The sequence below is a fragment of the Cervus elaphus genome, chromosome 20 (assembly GCF_910594005.1).
Source record: "Cervus elaphus chromosome 20, mCerEla1.1, whole genome shotgun sequence".
NCBI classification, from domain to species: Eukaryota; Metazoa; Chordata; class Mammalia; order Artiodactyla; family Cervidae; genus Cervus; species Cervus elaphus.
The window spans coordinates 101,339,765-101,359,790 of record NC_057834.1 but is presented as its reverse complement, the minus strand read 5'-3'; the positions used below and the strand labels follow the sequence as shown (position 1 = coordinate 101,359,790).

The 20,026-nt window shown below is 43.2% G+C and overlaps 1 protein-coding gene across 2 annotated transcripts in view; it reads right to left on the bottom strand.

Annotated features, from left to right (window-relative positions):
• The window catches only part of JAK1 (Janus kinase 1), a 243,689-nt gene that overhangs the window by 121,643 nt on the left and 102,020 nt on the right, over positions 1–20,026 (bottom strand). The window contains exon 1 of one of the 2 annotated variants that reach the window (XM_043878817.1): positions 15,706–15,944. The exons of the other annotated variant lie outside the window; for it this stretch is intronic. The gene's annotated coding sequence lies outside the window, so the exon portion shown is untranslated. Of the gene's footprint in view, positions 1–15,705; positions 15,945–20,026 lie in introns of those variants that run through there. 2 annotated transcript variants of the gene reach the window in all.

Sequence of the window (20,026 nt, the reverse complement as noted above, 5' to 3'; positions counted from 1 at the left end):
TACTCTACTACTGATCAGCTGCTCACTGGCAGGCATGAGGCTGACTGGGACCAGAAGTGTAAGTAAGATCGACTCGGCCCCTGACCTCTGCAACTTCCAGTGTGGGAAGGGCCCAAAACAACAGTTTAGTATCTCTTCTCCCACAAGACGCTGCCCTTCATAATACCCAGGGTAACGGGCTGAACCCTACATAATCCTAATTTCTCTCAGACCATCTCCAAATCTCCTACCCACAAATATATCTAGATTTCTCAGAACTATTTGAACAAATGGGTACACAGTTACCCAAGCTCTCCATGTGACCACCTTCTGTATCATTTATGACTCAATCACAAATCGAGGACGATACTCAAGTGGTGGCCCTCAGACGTCCTGGCTGAGTCACTAAGTGCTCTGATTCTCTGTTGTAAAACTGGGGAAGGAAGTGCCCCTGGGTGGCTTTGCTTTCTTTGAACTCTTAAAATTATTGTAAGATATTATGGTCATTGTGTAGCTACAAATTATTCAACAATTGCTAGAAAATGTCTATAAACTTAGAACTAAATATGCTGGCATTTCATAGCAGACCTGTCTCCATGGTCTCTTAAAACCATTAGAGCTATCAGTTCTAACCTGAGAAAAGTAAACAAGACTCCAAGCCAAGAAGGAACTCGTTTGACAGCTTTCCTTGCCTCCCTATAATCAAAGCAATGTTCTCAGAAGTGTCTGGCTCCCAAATACCTTTAAATGTCTCGATTCAGCCTAGCATAAGCAGTATTTTCTTCTGATTGGTAACTGCACGGCAATATTCCTCTTTCAATGTTATCTGACATTGATTTTTTTAATTGAAATATATCTAGCTACAGAGAAGTATAAAAAATCATTGATATTTTTTTAAAGAGGACTAACTAGGTCTCCTCACAGGGTCCCTACTATGTGGCAAACACAATGGTAGTGGTTGGGGATACAAAGGTCAGCCACGGATGAGGACAGACAACTAAGCAAATTAGTGCAATAATGTGTGTACCATTAAGCAAGGCACATAAGCCTTTAAAGTCTAGCAATGCAGCTAATATATTCCAACAAGAACACTGGTAGTCTCAAGTTTATAAACAGTTGGGTCTTTATAAAAATTCATTCCCAGTTGGTTATTTGAAATTTGGAGCTCATTTCCCCCCCAGTACACACTACTATAAACGTGTTTAGGTTTCCAAGCCAACACATGAAAGACTAACTGAACACAAAATGCCTGAAACACTATACAGCTGCCCTACCAATAAGCAGAAAACATCACCGCAGCCAAAGAGAACCATGTTATCCAATCATTCTAAGCCTCGGTTTATGAATCTGAATGACTGGCACAGAATAAGCATTTCATAAATAATATCTGATATATTTTTTCATTTGCTTGAGATTACACACCTTTCATTCTCCTTGGAATAAAAGTATCCATAGTTGGTATTATCGGTCATTATTAGAAAATGTTTGGGTTTTCACATAAAACAAAAAAAGATTTAAGTGTCTAGGCAAGAAATGCACAAAGGGGATTGATGAAAGTGCACTACACATGAGAAAAGGGCAGCATGAACTAAAATGAAGTAACCAAGAGCCTGAAGAGAGAGGAAAAAACTAAACTAAAAAACTAAACTATATCATAAATGGAGGATATATGATATACGGAGGATTCTCCTGATTAGAGAAGATATGAGATGGAATCTCAGGAACTTTCCAGTTGACTTATTGGCTGTGTATACAATGCAAAGATGGAGGTTAACAATAATAACAGTAGTAAAACCTTATAGGATGTTGATATACAATTACACGTGCTCATTTAAACTTTACAATCCTATGAAGTAGGTATGCTACCCTTATTTTGAAGTAGGGAAAACTGAGGTTGAATAACTTGCTAGTAAAATAAACTCAGTTTTAAAAATAAAGTAGGATTCAAACCCACAGACACTGATTCCAGATTTGGGAAGTCTGAACCATTATCTTATTCTGATGCTTTTGTATATTAGTGGGAACCCAGCTACTTACATAAAGGGGTTTCCTGCACTAGAAGTCTATAGCTTGAATAATAAAGATCCCACTTATAAATATATAAACATTACATAATCATTTACAGACTATCTGACAATGTTCAGTATCTGGGGTGGGAGTGGGTAACTAACATTTATTAAATGGTACTGAATCCCAGTCACTGTCTGAAATGGTGAACTAAGTTATTTAACCTTCACAAAACAGCCATGGTGACAAGTTCTATTAAATCCACTTTACAGCTTCCATGATAGCTCAGTTGGCAAAGAATCCGCCTGCAATGCAGGAGACCCCAGTTCGATTCCTGGGTTGGGAAGATCCCCTGGAGAAGGGATAGGCTACCCACTTCAGTATTCTTGGGCTTCCCTTGTGGAAGTATTGTTAGCATCTAACAATACCAAACACAACACAGGTGGCTAGAGGCACTTCTCCTAAAGCCTAAAACTGCTTCAGAAGCATTAGGTTGGAAAGGAGGATAGTACCGCACTCCTTGGGTTCTCATTTAAATGCCAATGTCAGAAATAAAAGGTAGGGAATGACAAGACAATAGAAAGAAGGCCTTTTTAAGAGTTAAAGAGTTTTCCAATTGGATCTCGGTAAAGCTAAGAGGGAAGGGGTAAGAGTAGAAAGGTTTTATTTTTTTTAAATGAGAGTGCTGCAAATTTGAATTCCAGCTATGCCATTAGCTTTATTTGCTCATCTGGAAAATGATGCCATTAAGATTCAACTCTCTGGCTATTAAAAGATTAAATTAAATATCAAATGCAAAGCACGTAAACAGTGGACACGTAGTAAAAGCTTACTAATCTTGAGTCTCATCCTCTTGCTCCCTCTCCTTAGCACTTAACAAGATGTGCTACATGCCCCACAAACCTGGGAGATGTGGGCTACCCAAAGGACAAGTTCACCAAAAAAGCACAAGATACTCAGAAAGTGGTTTGCTCATTTTCCACCAAACTCACATCATGATTCCCGTATTGCCCCAGGGCCTTTTTGCCTGCTTCTTCTAAGATATTCACCATCTTTAGGTCACATCAGGTTGTGTAAACAGGGGCCTAGTATTTTTTATTTAAATTTCTATTTCTTACCAAAAGTTGGGGCTTCTTACACACATAAACACACACACATACACCAGAACCATTCACTAAATGTGCTTAATACATGTGACAAGTGATCTGGTGGAAGACTGAGGCAGGGAAACTATTGTGAGAAAAATGAACAGCAGACTGCCGCCGCTGCTGCTGCTAAGTCACATCAGTCGTGTCCGACTCTGTGCGACCCCACAAATGGCAGCCCACCAGGCTCCCCTGTCCACAGGGTTCTCCAGGCAAGAACACTGGAGTGGGTTGCCATTTCCTTCTCCAATACATGCAAGCTAAGTTGCTTCAGTCGTGTCCGACTCTGTGCGACCCCATGGACAGCAGCCCACCAGGCTCCCCTGTCCAAGGGATTCTCCAGGCAAGAACACTGGAGTGGGTTGCCATTTCCTTCTCCAGCAGCAAACTAAAATAAGCAAATAACTTGGCCTTGCGTTTTTAGGAAAGGAAACATGATTTACTGAGCAGTCTTTCTCTTTTTCTTTTTTACAAAAGGAAACATATCAATTCCTGAAGAGGAACATTCAAACTTATGACAGGACCAAGAATACCACCTTAGTCTTCCAAAATATTTGATCTTTCACAAAACTGTACTACTTCATATAAGAGTCAGGATTTAATGTGGTCACATTCCTAGGAAAAATGTTCCCCCTTTAAGCCTCTGCAAATCATTTACACAGGATTTAGCATTTACTGAATAAACAACCATGTACCTTCTGTGAAAGGGGATATTACAGTGAATAAGTCCCTGTCCTCCAGAACCTCGGAACTGCGCAGTGCAGGAAAGTCTACAAAGGAGCCGCAGCACAAGGCAGAACACAACGCCCTAGAAAAGAGGGCCGCACTCAGCCAAAGAGCGAAGCATACGTAACACGGGCCTTCTGCGGGAGCTTGAGGCGGAGGGATACGGGACGCTTAAAGGGACCTCGACAGTTACAGAACTGTGACAGATGGAGAGCATGAGGCACGGGCAAAGCCCACAGAGGGTGAGGAAGCAGGAAAAAATACGAGAAATGTTGGAGGCACAAAAGTAAAATAGTGAACCATCTATCTGGGCACAGTGTAGCTGAGAGAAATGGGACAATAAGCTGAAAAATTGAGATCTTATGACAGGGACCCTTGAAGGTCCCTTATGACAGGGACTACACAAAGGTGGAATTCTAACTGTTTTTTGCAGACAGTAGAGCTCATAAAGGCAGCAGTCAGGGAAATTCTATGACATGAGTCAACTGCAAGAAGATTCTCCAATGTCTGTGGGGAAGATAGACGGAAGGGAAAGGCTGGAGGCAGGGAGACTGGGTTGGAGACTACTGTGATCACCCAGGCAAAGAAAAGAAAGCTAGGTCAGAGGCAGGGAACAGCAGAGAAGACAAAGGTGCCACACACTGGGAGGGAGCACTGAGACGGTCTGGCAAAGTGCTGAATTGGGGGCTGGAGGGAGAGAAACCAAGATGAAATAAGGCAGGGGTCAGCACACTTGGGTCCACATGCCAAGTCTGGCCTCCTGCCTGTTTTCCACAGCAAAGAAGTGTACAAATTTTAATTTTGGGGGGCCATACCACGCAGCATGTGGAACTTTCCCAGCCAGGAACTGAACTCACACACCCTGCACTGGGAGTGCGGAGTCTGAACCACTGGACTACCACGGAAGTCCCCGATTTTCACATTTTGAAATGGCTGGGGAAAAAATATTTTGTGACAAGTGGAAACTCGAATGTCAGTGTCCACACATAAAGTTCTCCTGGAACACAGGCACACTCGTTGGTTTACATGTTGTCTATGTCTGCTTTAGTTACACAGCTGCTGAATTGTGGAGTTGTCACAGAGTGGCATGATCCTCAAAGTTGAAAATATTCACTGTCTTCCTCTCTACAGGAAAAGTTTTCTGACCACTGGTTTCGAGGGCTATGAATAGACTTAGTACTAAGAGGAACAGAGAAATCATCCACTGGTTGGCTGGGTCAGAAAAAGATGCTATCAATTCTGGAGCAGTTAAACAGGAGGTATCAACAAGACATGCAGGTAAGCAAGCCCACCATGGAATAGAAAGATCACCCCACCATGGGGCCTAGGCGCCCGCTGTTCTCTGCCTGGTGTTCTTCCTCCAGGTCCTGGCGTGGCCTGGCTCCTGCGGTCTGAGCCCAAACGTCATTTCCTCAGAGGGAGCCCCTCTCCTGCCTACCTAAGCCTTCTCTACCCATACCATATTGTTTCTTCATCCTCACCTGAAATGATCTTCTTAATTACCATGTTTAACATCTTCTTCGAATGTTGGCACCTTAAGAACGAGACCCTACCTCTTATTCCTGTGTCCCCAGTGCCCTGAACATTTGCCTAAAGCTGCTCAGTCAGTATTTGGGCAAGTAGGGAGTGGAGAAGAAGGAATATGAATAAAAGAACACAGGTGAAAGCAGGTCATCTGCAAAGTTCTAGGAACACATAACATCTGCCATTCGCAGAACCTTTAGGAAAGTCTTTGATGGGGGCAGGAGAGAAAGGAGAGGAAGAGAAGACACCTAAGAGAAAACAAAGACAAGGAGAGAAAGGAAAAAAATATTGTCTCAGAAGCCAGACAGCAGTGGGGTGGGGCATCTTTCAGGAAGGAGTGTTTAGCAGCATCAAAATGTCTCAGATAACAAGTGCATTATAAAGGCCTCAGTGTGACAGCAAAAAGGTCACTGGTGACCTCAAACAAGTCTTAAGAGTGTGGAGATCATAGTCAGATAGCAAAGGGTTAAAGAATGAGCAAGTGGGAGGAAGTAAGACTTTCAAGGCACTTGGCAGCAGAGAGGGCAGAGGTGCTCCCAGGGGTGGGGTGGGGTGGGGCGGGGTGGGGAATCCTTCTATATTTCATACAATGACTCCAGTTCCATCCTATAATCCATGTCTTAAAGCCTTCAATTTCCCCTGCTGTGCTATGATAAGGCCCTGCCTCAGCGGGTGGCAGCCGAGTCACCAGTCTGCCCCTCTGTCCTCTCTGCTCCAGCTGCAGTGTTGGTTCCATCTCAGATCCCTTGCGCAGCTTCCTCTGGCTGGAAAACCTCCTCAGCCCCTTGGCCTGGCTAGCTCTTTCACTCTTCATATTCCAATTAAAAAAAAACATCACAAAGACCCCCTCTTCTTACTGCCCCCCCACCTCTGCTTTATACCAAACTAAAACATCTCTCCAGGTACTCAGCATTCTTGTAACAAGCAGTTGTGTAACTGTTTAAGTATTGTGTCTTCTACTAGCAAGGCAGCTTCTGAGGGCAGGAATCAGGCCCATCATGTTATCACATAATATACAATCTACAGAGAATGGATAAGTAATGGAATGAACTTAATTAACTTATATGCAGAGTACATCATGAGAAACACTGGGCTGGAAGAAGCACAAGCTGGAATCAAGATTGCCAGGAGAAATATCAATAACCTCAGATATGCAGATGACACCACCCTTATGGCAGAAAGTGAGGAAGAACTAAAGAGCCTCTTGATGAAAGTGAAAGAGGAGAGAGGAAAAAGCTGGCTGAAAGCTCAACATTCAGAAAACTAAGATCATGGCATCTGGTCCCATCACTTCATGGCAAATAGATGGGGAGACAGTGAAAGCAGTGTCAGACTTTATTTTTTTGGGCTCCAAAATCACTGCAGATGGTGACTGCAGCCATGAAATTAAAAGACTCTTACTCCTTGGAAGGAAAGTTATGACCATCCTCGATAGCATATTAAAAAGCAGAGACATCACTTTGCCAACAAAGGTCCATCTAGTCAAGGCTATGGTTTTTCCAGTGGTCATGTATGCATGTGAGAGTTGGACTGTGAAGAAAGCTGAGCACCGAAGAATTGATGCTTTTGAACTGTGGTGTTGGAGAAGACTTTTGAGAATCCCCTGGACTGCAAGGAGCTCCAACCAGTCCACCCTAAAGGAGATTAGTCCTGGCTGTTCATTGGAGGGACTGATGCTAAAGCTGAAACTCCAATACTTTGGCCACCTCATTCGAAGAGTTGACTCATTTGAAAAGACCCTGATGCTGGGAGGGACTGAAGGCGGAAGGAGAAGGGAACGACAGAGGATGAGATGGCTGGATGGCATTGCCAACTCGATGGACATGAGTTTGGGTAAACTCTGGGAGCTGGTGATGGACAGGGAGGCCTGGTGTGCTGCGATTCATGGGGTCACAAAGAGTCGGACACGACTGAGCGACTGAACTGAACTGACTGAATGGAATGAACATGAAAACCCGAGAGCAATTTTATCTCAAGCAGTTTATGCATCACAAGTGGCTTATTACTCCCCAAATCCCACATCAGGTAGGCTTACAATTTATGTTCAGGCCAGTCTGGCCTCCTCTGATCTCCCCTTCCTACTTCTGACCAATTAGGTGAATGTCATTCTAAATATGTAAAAAAGAAAAAAAGGGGGGGGGGTGTTTTGAGATACCATCCTACATCAGATGATCTTCCCAATGAGGTAACTGATATACAGTGATTAGCAGACCTGACCATAGCTTTACAGATGACTTTAACGGAACAAAATCTTTCAGAATATTGAATACAGGCATTAAAGCATCTTCCTTTTTAAATCTATATTTTGTGAATTAGCCCTGAACTGGATTTGCAGGTGTACTTGGCAAAACACCCAGTGTACCACTCTATGACACAATCTCATCTGTCTGCCTCCCTGTTGTGTGGCCCATTCAGCTAGTGTTTTTGTTTTTTTTCCAGCTAGTTTTATAGTAAGATTTTTCGCTGGGAAAATATACATTTGGCAGATTGTTTTTTCCTAGATTTTTTTCTTCTTTATTTTCTCCCACTGTAACATAAAAGATTATTTTAAATTCTAATAATTGAAAAAATTGCTATAAATTACAGCCTTGCTACAGTCTGAGCAAATTAACTGTGCAAATAAGCCTGCAGATAAAATTGTGCTTAACTGAATAAACTGCTGTCAGTTCTAATACCCTTAAGCCCTTTAAGACACCATTTAAAACAAGAGTTGCATTAACTACAAAGTGTTCTTATCTATTTCTCCTTTATACATTCAACTTGTCTGAATTACCCAATGTACCTGGGATTAACAGACCTAAATTTATCTTTTTTAATATCTATAGATCAGTCAGCCTGTTCACCATTTGAGCTGGACTTCCCTATGTTATGCACCACCTCCCCAGTAAAAACTAGGGAGTTTTACTGTCACTTTCCTTCTCAAATGCGAAGACAAGGAGAAGAGACAGCTCACTTCTTTGTTTATCAGAGCACATGGAATGAGCCTATCATCAAGAGTGCCTTTCCAACCATATGACAACTACTGTTCTTGAGAATATGAATAAATGCAACATAAACATTACTGAGAAACAAATATAGATATATTTAAAGTGTGATTAGGAAGAAGGGCCAACTTTTGTACAACTTTATATTTTAGGTAAGTCTTGCTTTAGGAAAATACTACACACACATGGAAAAAGAAACTGATAAAAACAGCATTCAGGGGAAACAACATTATTTAAGAGTTCTTATAAACGTTTATAATTCCTTAAACAGCAAATTCCCTAGGACATTATCTGATTTATAAGATTTTAAATTTCTACACAACTCTAAAGACAGCATTTTACAACCAGGTATGCTGGTGCCCCTCTGCCAACAGCTCACCACTCGCTAAGTAAACTGAATCAGGGAGAGCAACACAGTATTTTTATATTGACTTTCCCAGAAAGCCTAATACATTCCTACCAAATTATATACCTTGGATGGCATTTAAAGTTAAATTAAAAGCACCTCTGTTTCTCATTTTTTCTTAAAAATAGGGCAAAACTTAATTTATTTACCACCTTAGTGCTGTCTACATACTAAACTCTTCTAGATTTGAGAAAATGTCTTCTTTAGGTGCCTAAACGTTTTTGATTTATCCATTTCTAACTGAAGCCTTTCTAATATTGAATGAATCAGCTACTTTTGTGTTTAGTGGGTCCACTTCCCTACCATCTTACAGCATTCTGGATATAATTTGAACTCTTCCATTTTTAACACAAAGCATATTTACCAATTAGAAGGAAAAAAAAAAAGAGAGTGAGCGAGAGAGCCAGCAAACGTTTAACTCATAACACCATAACATGTGCCTGGCACCACTCCAAAATCTTTAGGTGTAGTCAGTCACTCAATATTCAAAATAATCCTAGAGGTAGGTACTACCTCATCTTCCTTTTATGGGTAAGGAAACAGGTATAACCTGCCCACATTCTTACAGCTAGGATCAAACTAAGCCTCCAAAAACACAGATTACATAAAAAACAAGACAGTAAGTCTGTGTACTATCTAGAGGTGTAATTAAGTTGACCTGATTTAGTCTCTCTCCCCACCCCCACCCCCCCCCCCCCCCCCCCCCCCGCCTCACTGGTGGGTTCCAGCAATTATCATTACCTACTCCACAGAAAGCCACAGGTCCCCTCCTTAGGTTTGCAGAGGTAGATCACTCAAGTCACTTTCCCTGAAGAGTGAAAGCTCCTCCTGCCGAGCAAAGATTCCTCACCGGGTTTTCACACTGAAGAAACCTCTTTCTTCAAGGCTGTCCTGTCGCAATCGTGACAGCAGCTTCTTACTCCACCCCCACCCTTGCCTACCACTTGCATATCTCTAAACCCCTAAAGTTGCCCTTTTCTCAGAGAGACCAGAAGTACCTGGCCTCATTTCCATTATGCTCCGCAACTTGACCTCTTCTCTTCTTAATGGTTTGCTCATTTTCCATACCAATGACTGTACTGTGTTGTGAGAAGGACACCTTCCGTATGCTACGGTATTTACGATGGCATCTGCCTCTCCACTAAATGGCCCCACACAGGGTGCTTCACTTTTTGAGTTAAGGTTCTGCTTTTCATAAACCTCTCCTCATTCACTTCCAGTATAAAAATTAACACTGCCTGCCTCAGACAGCGTGCCTTCCTGTATTCACTCTCTTTACAATTCCCAACTCTTGCATTTGTTGTATTTAATCTCCTACTGCCTTGAGAATCAGTTAGGTTAATTGTATACAAATCCTTTATAAATTAAAAGCAAAGCAAAATAAAATTGTACTCTACTATAAGGAAAGCATATGTGGGCTTCATGACATCTATTCTGACTCTTAAGTATTTTCTATTTCCTAGCAGTCTTCTGAACAATTGATAAATGGTGGATAGTAAGGACCATTTTCTGTGATGCAGAGGATGAACAGTTGCACAATGGTCAAATGAAGCTGATCCTTTATAGAACAGTCAGTACTTCCATTTTCTAATGATGCTATTCTGGAGCTCAGAAACTATGAATGGCTTCCCATCTTCCCAGTCCATTCATTCAACATAGGCCATAGTCTCTGAACTCACAACGTTCAGAGACTTGAGTAGTCTTTAGAGTCTGGCCCCATCCTGCATGTCCAAGCCCAACCTCTTTCTGCTGCCTCTCAGTACCCTGCTCTGGTCACTGTGGCCACCTCCAAACTGATCACCCACAGGCACATGCCCACCTTTGTGCCTTTGCTCACGCTCTATCTCTGCCTAAATTTCCATCCACCCCTAAGGAAAAGAACTCTTACTCACTCCTCAAGCTCAACTCAAATGATTTTCGTCAAAAAAAAAAAAAAGCATTGGAGGGATTTCCCTGGTGGTCCAGTGGTTAAGACTTCTCGCTTCCTCTGCAGGAGGCTCGGGGATAGCCCCTGGTCAACAAAGACCTCACATGCCCATGCTGCGTGGAGCAGCCAGGAAAAAAAAAAAGCATTAGACAGGGCTCCAAGCAGGATTCAGCTCTCTTCAGGGGCTAAAGTGCTCTCTTAACTCTGACCTCTACTATAATATCAACCACATTGTGTTATATTTATAGCAGGCTTGTTTCCATACGAACTGTCTTATCCATCTGCCAGGAACTTTGCAGGTACCAAAGAGATCTTTGTATATACAAAGAATGAGTTATTGAATCTATAATATAAAAAGTGGAGAACAAGGGGGGAGCTACTTGGTGCTCTGACTTTAAAGGAGTACCATGACGGTTTCTAGGAAACATTCTATAATGTAGGATTTACTTATTTTTATGTGCATAACCTGCAACGAAGACACTCTGAACACACATAGGATCATCCACCAAACTCTATAAAAGTAGAGTTTTTGCCTGTTTTTTTTCTATTTACTCCTTCCCTGAGGCTCATAACAGAAGCTCAAGAAGTATTTACTAAATAAATAAATGAATGCAACAGAGTGCTGTGTGAATATTAATGGTAAGTCAATTCAGTTACCACAGATTAAAAAAATCCCAACAAAGACCAGCTCAGTCTTCTGTCTAGAGCAGACTTAAAGAAGTTTTCATTGCTTCTAAAGCAGGTCTTGCCTCGGCGTTTGGCAGTTTACTCAGAGCACCAAGGAAAACCTGTGTGCCCACTGACAGCTGCTAAGCATCACAGATCATGAAACCTCAGAAGTAAATATACCACGGAAATGAACTGAAAACTTTCATGCTTTCTTGTTGCCTCAAACTGCCAAAAAAGCTGGTGCACTTCAGAGGAAAGAATACTCATAGGAAGTCGTTTCCTGCCCTGAAGCACGGTCATTTCAACATGGCAGCTGCTAAAACCCCATGTTACCATAGGGTTCTCGAGACAGGAAGCAATAGCGGCGCACCTAGCCGAGAGGAGAGCAAGCAGCGGAGAGGAAACAGCGTGCCAAACAAGGACACGGGCGGAGGGTAGTTGACAAAGTACAAAAACAAAGAACCAATTCCTCTCATGTCTCCTACAACATAACTGACTGTACATAATTATTAGGGGGAGAAATGAAGGGCACAAAAACAAACAGCACCTTCCCTGGTCACCAGCTGCTGCTTTTTCCATAGTTAACTCTTCTTCTGCATTAATGACGCTAATAGAAAAAAAAACAACTGGTAAGAACTTGTCCTTAAATGGGTAAGGGAGTGGGCCATGGCTGACTTTTCTCCTATACTTTCAACTTTATGTTCTAATTTTTTTTTTTTTACAATGAGTTAAATGAGAAAATCTTTACATTTAAAGAAATAATAGAGATAAAAATTTTATGCTCTAATAATAATAAAACTACATTAAGTAAATCCTCTACCCTAAAAAATGAATAAAGAAGTTAATAACACCAAACCATCAATCTTGGCATTCAACATACTGCACCCCCTTTCCTCCTCAACAACCAGTATATCTAACAATTCATTTATTTTAAAAAATCACATCTTACAAAGAATATACCAAGGGGGTTCTCTATAAGTGATTGCCAAGAGGGAGCGGGATGGGGAAGGGAAAGACCAGCAGTTTGGGATTAGGAGATGCAAACAATTATATGTAGGATAGATAAACAGCAAGGTCCTACTGTATCACACAGGGAACGATATTTAATAAACCATAATGGAAAAGAATATTTAAAAAGTCTGTGTGTGTATTACTGAGTCACTGCAGCACAGCAGAGGTTGGTACAAAACTGTAAATCAACTATACTTCAATTTAAAAAAAAAATCATGTCTTCACAATAGTTATAACTTGCGCAGCACTTCATGCTTTCCATCCATTATTTTTGTAATTTTTCCCAACATCTTTGTGTGATGGCCAAAGTGGATATTTTACAGATGAAGAAAATAGGTGCCTGAGTGAAGCAGCCTGCCATGACAGAAGGCAGGATCTTGTTACCCACTTGCTAAAGCATAATTTCTCAAGCCTAACACTCCCGACATTTTGAGCCAGAGAATTCTTTGCTGTAGGGGGCTGCACCAGGCACTGTAGGACGTAGAACAGCATCCTTGACCTCTACCCACTGGACACCAGTAACACTGCCTCCCCACTCCCATCGCACCCCCACAGTTGTAACAACTAAAAATGCCTCCAGAAACTGCAGATACCTCCTTAGGCGCACAGTTATACCCAGCTGAGGAACACTGGTCCAAAAGAATCTACAAGGTTCTTTCTGGTATCTTTTCTCTATGATAAGGCTCCACAGAACACTGGGCCATGATAAATCACAGACCATCAGATGCTGCTTGCTCAGCAAGATTCAGTTAATTAATCAATTCTCTATCCACTTAAAATATTTTTTTAATGTGAAAACAAACAAGAAAAATTTCCTTGTGTAAACACTCACATCTCAGATGATATATCTTCTAAGAGCATATTATCGCATTAGACCATAATAAGTATATACATAATAAAGATATATAAAATAATGTGCATTTAAGGGGTAAAAACAGACCTCAGTCTTTGTTAATAAATCTTATGAATGCAGCTATACCTTAGTGTCCCCTCTATTAAAATGGGTATAAACCTACACATTCTCAACACTTGCTTCAGCTGAGTTTCTGTCCAAACATATACTTCAAGATATTCAGAAGAAACTGAGCGATAACTTCAAAACATTATTAGAATTTCTGGTCTGCAGTTGAAACCATTAGTGTTTGTGAACCCAGAATCTAACCTTGCAGATTTCATTATCCCATTTAGAAGCATTTCTTCATGTCATTTAAAGAGCCTCTTTTCCTGCAAAAAGCAACTCTGGCCTCAAAATCCCTTTCTTTCACCAGCTTTTTAGCAAATGTCTGAATTGAAAACATTTTGCAAGCTAATTCCCCTTAACACTTTAAACCTGTAAAGGGTAGATACCAATTGATCAGAGATTTTAAACACATATAGAGCATTAGCCAAATTGATATTAAGACTGACTAAATTACAACAAATTGAAACATAGTTATATTTTGGGAAATGTTTGAATTATTTTATCTATATATGTATAATTTATTCACCCTCAATCATCATTTCCCAGTAATAATAAGCAGGTAGTATATTGTGGAATGGGGAAACTAAACTAGCTTTATTCAATACGGAGTGTCACACTGCAACCCTAGTACTAAAAAAATATTTTGGTATTTAGATAAAGTAAAATACAGTATAAGTGCTTAGCTAATATAATACAGAGAGTTAAGAGGTTGTGATTATTCCTGTTCACACTGTTCACAATCTTGTAGATATGATGCACTTGCGTCTTTAAATGTGATCTGGATCTATACATAGGAGACATTTTCTCCATATTACAATGCCTATTGTACCCAAAGTGTCTGGTACCCTTGTAGCCTCCATTAACCTTCACCACAAAGTACAGAAGAACACATTGATCCTTCAATAAAAACGACTGCCTGGTCTTGAAAAACAGTCACCCAAAGCAAAAGCCAGAAACAACGCAAAATGGGGTTTTGGAAAGGGAGGAACAAAGATTTAATCAATATAAAATGTTCATCCTAAAAATTTTTTTTCCACTCTGTAAATGCCCATAAGGCAAATCTCTCTTTCTTAAAAAAAAAGAAAAAGAAAAAAAAAGCCAACAACCAGACACTCCACGATCACATTTAATTGTTTCTGCATTATACTCATCACTTAACTATGTCAGGTTTTTAACGCTTTCCTCCACCGAAAAAAAGTAATGACAATTTTACACAGCTGTAAACTGCCACTGAGAGAAAAGTCCTGGACTCCTAAAAAAAAAAAAAAGTTAATAGCATGTATCCAACCAGGGACAGAAAACAGCTCACAGCCACGTATTAAGCGAAGTGGCACGGGGGGACGGGGTCCTCTTGCCATGGACACAAAAGAATTCACAAAGAATATGCCATACAAAAGAAAAAAAAAGGTGCACAAACACCTGGTAATAATCATACCCTTTTTCTAGTCTCCTAGAGAAATTCCTCGGTAAACACACATCCAAGGCGCCCACATCCCTGGAACCTTGGGGAGTGACTTACGAGGGGGTGTTTACTAGTCCTGCTAAAGCGACGTCTCTTTTTTGATGTTTGATAACCGCGCGCGGACGGAGTCTGAGTTGTTAGACAAGGAGCAAGAGACCAGCCCCACTTTCGGTTAATGAGACCCTTTACAGAAGGATTCACAATTCTACGAACGGCTCTTCACTGTTCCTCTTCCCTGGCCCTCCGGCCCAGGGTGCGTCATTCACACTGTTCGCCGGTTGCCTGAGGCCCGAGTCCCAAAAGAACCTAAAAGGGGAGGGGGCGTCTCCTGAGTCCCCAGACGCCCCTTTGCCCCAAACAGGGCCCCAGATCCTAGAAACTTTCCTTCGCTGAGATGGCAAAGAAGTCAAAGAAAAAGACCCTCAGCATCCGTCCTGAGGCCTGAAAACTCCTCCTCCCGCTCCCCGGCAATTCTGCCAAAGGGCTGGCGGTCAAGTTCTCGGTGCAACAGCGAGGGACGTCAAACCTCAACCCCGCGCCTGTATCTCGGGGTGGTATAAACAGGATGTCAGCGCGTCCCAGGCTTGTTTATGAAAACTTGGTGTGCACTCTGGAGGAGGGGGCAGAGAGCCTTAACCTTTCCCCTTCGTGCCTGGGGGGCCCCGGCCCCCGATCTCCCCGCCGCCAGCCGGCTCTGCTCCTTTGGAAATCCCCCGCCTTCCTAGCCCGCCCCTACCTCGGCCCGGCCCGGCCCCCAGGTCCAGCTCGAGGAGCGACCGAGGGTGCGCGGCGCGCGAGGCCCGAGAGCGGCAGCCGCGTCTCCCACCAGTGCCGGGCTGAGCGCCCCTCTTCTCGCTGCCCACGGCCGCCGCAGGCTTCTCTACCTCCACTCGGTGACACTCACCACTTCCGTGTGCGCCTGGGCCGGGGGGCTCCGAGTCACTGCGAGGGTCAGGGTCAGGCGGCCAGCTCCCTAAGCGGCTAACCCCCCAGGGCCCCGGCGTTGACGCGCCGGGGGCTGAGGAGTGGGCGCAGGGTGGGCAATCACCTTTTGGGTGAGGGCCGGGGCAAGTCTGCGGCGGCTAGCTACTCGGCGGCCGCCGCGGCCTGCGCTGGGCGACGCACCCGCCTCCCGCCCCGCCCCGCGGCTGGCCCCGCCTACCACCCCGCGGCAGGTCCCGCCTCCTCGTGGCGTCACGCACAGCTGCCCCGGAAAGCCGGGCGGGGACCGCGGTGGAGGCGGAGGCGGAGGCGGAGGCGGTGGCAGGGCCACCGCGCAGGGCCCAGCGCCTCCCGCCTTCCCGCCCCGCCCCCATCCTGCTTTGCTCACGCCCCCGCCCCTCACTCGCTTCTTTTTACCACGTAGTCTAAAACACCAATGCAGGAATGAGAGGTCTGCGGCCAGAAAGTGAAATTGTCAGGATTTGGCCGTAGATGGACCCCTCTCAGATTTGGAGTGCACTTCACCACATCTTTGTGCATGCGGTGCATTTCTCAGTCCTTTGCCTCTCTTCCCACTGAGCAAGAGGCGAGCTAGTGAAGCCCGAGGCTAACAGAACTTAAGAAATAAATCTCCCTACATTGACAGGTTACTTCACATCCTACCCATTCTGTATTTAAAGGTCTTAGAAGTTTTTTTAAAAACTTATAAATAGTAATAAACACATTTATTGATATCTAATGTGTGCCAGCGATTTTAATTTTGTACTAATAATCCCTCGAAGCCGGTTTTATCTTCCTTTTATCCATGAGGAAACAAATCAAGGCTTAATTATCCTAGTCAAGATCATACTATAGCCAAGGTTCGTACCCCACAGGCAGTCTATGATCAAATCCTCGTAATTTTGCTTCCTGAGCATGTCTCCAGTCCACTTGTTTCTCTAGGTGTTCCAACAACATGATCCTGGCTACCACCATCTCTCATCTCATCTGAAGGACCACAAATATATCTTAAATTGTCACTCTGTATTCAATGCAGTCTCCAGTTCTACACAGTGAGCTTTTTAAAATTCACATGTGAGTGTTCCACTCATTCCCATGCTTAAAATATACCAGTATCTTCTCATCCAAAGAGGAAATCTTTGGATGAGAACCTGCCTAGACTGTGCATAACTAGACTTCTGCAACTCAGCTCACTGCTCCCTGAGGCTTCCCCATGTGCCCTGACTCTACTAACCCTCCAGGATTCCTGGAGACTTGAGGAGTTACTGCGGTTTACTTCATACAGAGCAAGTGCTGGGTATGGTATGTGGTGCATGAAAATTGCATTCGAATCTGGAGTTCTGGGTTCTAGGTGTGACTCTCACCATTAACCACCTGTGTTACCCTAAACAATTTACAATTTACTCATAAGAGTTGAGGGGCACACTAAACAATCTCCAAGGTGCCTTCCGGAAGGAGATAGCAGAGCTAACAGAGAAGACAAGAGAATCAGGTGGGGAAGGTCCAGCCCAAGCTGCCTACCTTGTGAGTGTTTGAATGTCTTGCCTTACCTGCCACTCAACACTGTTTGCATCATTTTCTTCACCTATCAAATACGGATAATACCTTCTTCATAAAGATGATGCTGAAAGTGACCTAAGATAACACCAGGCCCCATACATGTGGTGGGCCTTAAAGAACAGGTGGCAGTGATATGAGTGGAAACAGAAACACTAAAGAACTGAATTTCAGGTAAGGCAAAGGGTACAGAAAAGGGAAAGTCAGGAAAGCTGCAATGAACTCACTGTGCTTGAGAACAAATCTGGTTGCTCTGCAGGACTCATGAAATGAAATAAGGAGAGGAACTTGGTTGAATTCAGACCCATCCCCTACATACCAAGCATGGCACTGGGTGCTGAGGATTCAAAAAAAGACCCAGTTCCTGATGTTACTGAACCAGGTTCATTGGTTAGAAGCTCAGCAAGCCAAATGTTGAGGCACCAAGATGTGCAGCAGAGAAAGGAATTATCCACAAGGCAGCCAAGCAAGAAAATGGGAGAATAAATCTCAAATCTGCCTCTCTAAGGGGAGGAGTTTGGGATATTTCAAAGATAAAGAAGCAGTGTAGTCTCAGGTGTGAGGAAAGATGACTGAGGAAAGGGAAAGGATGAAGTGATCAGGTTCTGAACAGGAGTATCTGAATTACATGCTTCTTCATGGTATGTAGGGCTTCCCTGGGGCTCAGCTGGTAAAGAATCCACCTGCAATGTGGGACACCTGAGTTCAATCCCTGGGTTGGGAAGATTCCCTGGTGAAGGGAACAGCTACCCATTCCAGTATTCTGGGCTGGTGACTGTATAGCTCATGGGGTTGCAAAGAGTTGGACATGCCTGAGCGACTTTCATGATATGCATATTCAAAAATGGAGGCACTTACCATGATTTGGGGATACAGTTTTTGGCCCTCTGAAGTCAAAAGGTTATTTATGGAACACTTGTGCATGCCCAGTTTTAGGATCAGTATTCTCAACCAGTCATAGCAGGCTGGAACTCAGACTACACCCAGCTGACTCCAAGTTCCTGGAGAAAACTCGGGCCAGCATCTTATGGTTTAAGCTATGAAGCTTGGTGGATATGCAATTTGCAACAAAATAATTAAGCCTTGCTCAGTGAAGGCAGGCTACAAGCAAGGGGTTTTTTAGCAAGCTGTAAGATAAGCTCAAGAATTTGGGTTAGTTACCAGCTTGTGTTGACCCTATGGGGCATGGTTTCCCTGACCTCTGGATGCTCACAGTGGAGTGGAGGAGAGAGATAAGCAACAATTCAGTATGATTCATGCTCTTCTAAAAGTGATCAATGGAAGAACCATGAAACCCAGCCTGATCAAAAAGAAAAGAAGAAGCTACAAGTAGCAAATTAAGTCATAGGAACCAGGGAGAAAGTGGTACATACAGGCAGTAATAAGTATATTCTGTGTGACTGGGGAAATAAGAGAAGATGCTGCTGCTGCTGCTGCTGCTAAGTCACTTCAGTCATGTCCGACTCTGTGCGACCCCATAGATAGCAGCCCACCAGGCTCCCCCACCAGGCTCCCCCGTCCCTGGGATTCTCCAGGCAAGAACACTGGAGTGGGCTGCCATTTCCTTCTCCAATGCATGAAAGTGAAAAGTGAAAGTGAAGTCGCTCAGTCGTGTCTGACTCTTCGCGACCCCATGGACTGCAGCCTTACCAGGCTCCTCCGTCCATGGGATTTTCCAGGCAAGAGTACTGGAGTGGGGTGCCATTGCCTTCTCCGGAAGAGAAGATGAGCCTTATGCAAAAACTTTTGCCCAAAATAGTTGTTTTTGAGGTATGTCAGCAGATTTTATTTGACAAGAATCACTCCAGGGCTGGGTTTCTCAACCTCAGCACTACTGATATTTTGGGCCAGAACATTCTTTGTCATGGGGGTGGGGGGTGCTGTCCTCTGCACTGTAGGGTGTTTAGCAACATCTCTGTTCTCTAACTACTAGATGCCTGTAGCAACCCCCTTTGCTCCTCCTTCATTCTACCCCCACCGCCAGCTCCCTAGTCCCCACTTGGTCGTTATGACAACCAAAAATGTCTTTAGACATTGTCAAATGTCTCTTGGGGGACAAAAATCATCCCCTTTGAGAACCACTGCGGCTACTGCTGCTAAGTCACTGCAGTCGTGTCCGACTCTGTGCGACCCCATAGATGGCAGCATCTAGGGATAATGTGAAAGATGGACTAGAAGGCAAGGAGATTAATCATATAGCATTGCAAAGCTCCAAACTGCAAGTGATGAGACCAACAGCTACATCCATGCACCAGGGAGAGATATGGGAAGTTGTCAAAAACCTGAGGAGATAGAATAGTCAGTGGGTAATGACTAATTAGATCTGGATGTTGAGGCAGAGGAAGGAATCTCACATGATTCCCAAATTCTCTCAGTTAGTTGACAAGTTGACCAAGGATGCCACCAACTAAACTGGGTGAGGAATTCAACTTTATGTTTGAAAGTAGAAAAGCTTTTAAAAGTTTCTCTATAGGGAATATATAGGGAGAGGGAGAAAGAGAACAGTGTAAAAGGAGGAATAAACATATTTCCTTCTAAGGTGATATGTAGCAAGAAACCTACAATCTGCTACAAATATTAATCTAAATTGAACCAAATCAAATGTAATGAAGAAGTATCTTATTAGGAAATTCTCTTTTTAAAAAAAGCATCCAACCAGAAATCTTACATACATAGTTTTCACACATGAATTTTCATCAAAAGAGCATTTGCTCACCAATCTTTTT